This window comes from Topomyia yanbarensis, chromosome 1, assembly GCF_030247195.1.
Source record: "Topomyia yanbarensis strain Yona2022 chromosome 1, ASM3024719v1, whole genome shotgun sequence".
NCBI classification, from domain to species: Eukaryota; Metazoa; Arthropoda; class Insecta; order Diptera; family Culicidae; genus Topomyia; species Topomyia yanbarensis.
Window position 1 is genome coordinate 49,563,445 of NC_080670.1, and position 2,694 is coordinate 49,566,138.

The following is a 2,694-nucleotide window of genomic DNA, read 5'->3' on the forward strand; positions in this document are numbered from 1 at the left end:
TTGACCCGAGAGAAATATAGCGAAAACCAAGAAGAATCGGTGTTGAGGTAACTTCTTTCATCGTGGAATTCTCCGTCGGTGTAAGCTGGATTCATCGTCGGGGACTAGACTGAGTAGACCGCCACGGGACAGCACTAGTCGCGGGTCGTCGGGCACCAGAATACTGGACTCCCTGCTCTACCGGCATCGCCGAACTGACCTGATTGGTTGGCTCGGTTTCGGGAGAACTTCTCTCGTCGGAGAATTTTCCGTCGGAGTAGGCTAGATTCATCGTCGGAGTAGGCTAGATTTATCATATGAAGAGATGGCTTTTTGGTCACGGTTTTCATACGACAATATCTATATTTCGTCTAATACCAACGTTTCGAAGGTCTACGCCTTCATCTTCAGGGCAAAACTACAATATTTGACAATCATTACAAAAACATCCAATATTCACATTTTACACAAATTACTTACAACGGTAACAGTATTATCTTAGTCAAGTTATTTTGGACATTTAAACAGGAAACACAGAACGCAAATCTACACTGCAAGATCAGAAATTTGATTTGATTTGAAATTCAATTTTAAACGGTAATTTTCTACGATTTGCTGAAAACTTACACAGAAGAACCCCGCGCACATCCCAAGCAGACTGAGTAATGAAATGTTTCAAAAGGCCAAAAGTGTGTGTTGTATACATTATCTCAATACGGAACAGATGGAAGTAGAAACGAATAAGGTTTGACAGATGCGAAACCACCAACAGTGAGCGAGTGAGTGATGGCTATGTTTGATGTGAGAGCGAGTGCAGTACACCAGAATATGCTGCATTCAAGTTATTTGTGTCGGTCCTGAAATTAATTGTTGAGCCGTCGCAAAAAATGTGGCACATTTCCAGAATCTGAAGTGCTTGGATTCTGTTATCATGCTCAAGTATTTTGGTTTTTGATAGATCGAAACTATGATCATTTTCTATCAAGTGAACCATTAGCGCTGTCTTTTTAAACTCATCAACGGAACTCGCCTCTGGCTCGCTGCTAGCCGATTTAAAATCGTTATACCGTTTTATGAGCGATCGATGTCCAGACAACCGTTGTTTAAGTTGTTGTGTTGTTAAGCCTATATATGAACTATCGCACATAGCACAGGGGATGCGATAAATCACATTACGTTTTTGAAGCGGTGGAGTCGGATCTTTCAAATTGGAAAACAGGGATGCATTAGTTTTCGTACATTTGAAACTCAAACTTACATTCTTGTGATTCCTTCGAATGATTCTGGCAAGAGCGGGTGTGAGAGCATCTACATGGTGCAGGGATCGGTATGTCTTTTTCTCGCATTCGGGAGAGGCATCATTTTCGTCGCTCGATACCTGGTTGACGACATGGTTTATCAATCGGTTTATCAAAGTACTAGGATAATTGTTATTCAGTAAATATTCTCGGACAGTTCGCTTCTTTTCGTTTTTCGTTTTGAATGTTGACAGTCGAAACACTCTCGTGATGAATCCCATAGCGGTATTTAGTTTTTGCGTGAGCGGATGGAGAGAGAGAAAGTTTAAAATTCGTCCCGAGGCCACCGGTTTTTTGTACCAGTCGGTCAGAATTTTCTGCTCGTCTGTTCTTATTAGTACCATGTCCAAATAAGGCAGGCGGTTGTTGTTCTCAATCTCACATGTAAACTGAATGTGTGGATTGTAGGCATTCAGCGCATTGTTCACGTTTTTAATTTTATCAGCTGGGAGAGCGGTAACCAAATCGTCGACATACTTCTTTAGAAAGGGGATGGGGATATCGATTGTCTCTAGCACTTTATCTAGTAGCGTTTCCATTACTAGATCTGCCAGGGTAGGGGACAATGGATTACTAGATTTATCGTTGGGAACTAGATTGAGTAATTCGAAAACAAGTCTGCAGCTCAACGAGTAAGGGCAGTGGCAGTGCTGAATGGCACAAGGGAGCTGAAGGGCTCAGTAAATTAAACAATCTGAAGTTTGCCACCAAGATTGTTGTCGTAGGGGAAGAGCAGTAAGTCTCTACTCACAGCTAGTTTTACGACTGCCATGCAGAAACTGCCAGCCTATGCGGATGGTCGAGAACTGGTGGTGTGTCGAGGAGTAGTGCTGTAATTCTACTGAAGGAACTAACTACTAAGTGATTGGATTAGAGTGGGTACGATGCACAAAAAAACCCTCCCCAAAATAATGCCGTAAGGTAGTGCCGGGGAGGAATCCGGTCCTGGGCAAGAGCAGTGGTTCTAGCGGGTCGGGGTGGTACCCAAACCCGTTCCCTGAGACGTTGGGTTTTAGGGCGATAGTTTTAATAGGCACATACATATTCATTAACGAATTATAGTGTACGCTCGTAAATATCTGTATGTTTAATGTCACCATTGTTACTTCTTGGTCAGGCGGACTTCGACAAAACCCCTAGTCCCTGGTCAAGCCACGGGGACCGTCTGGGGTGGGCTCTCAACGGCCTCTTTTGCACAGGCGAGCTCGAGCGTGAGAGACGGAACTCTCAAGGTCGGCTATAGGGACACCAATCAGAACGACAAGAACTCGACTCGATCAAATTCAACTTAAATTTTATTACCTACAATGTGTGTTTGTGTGTATTGGTAGCCGGCCGGCGATGACTGTATCTGCTGCAGATGAGGATTTCCCGACCGTCGGATGCGTGGTGTCTTCGATGTTCGGCTTTTTGGGGC

The 2,694-nt window shown here is 43.8% G+C and overlaps 1 long non-coding RNA gene across 1 annotated transcript; it reads right to left on the minus strand.

Moving 5' to 3' along the window:
- Positions 1-306: 306 nt before the first annotated feature.
- On the minus strand, positions 307-989 carry LOC131677579 (uncharacterized). The gene is made up of 3 exons (XR_009303397.1): positions 607-989; positions 460-530; positions 307-397 (listed from the first exon to the last, which is right to left on the minus strand). It is a non-coding gene; the product is annotated as an uncharacterized LOC131677579 (long non-coding RNA).
- Positions 990-2,694: the final 1,705 nt, after the last annotated feature.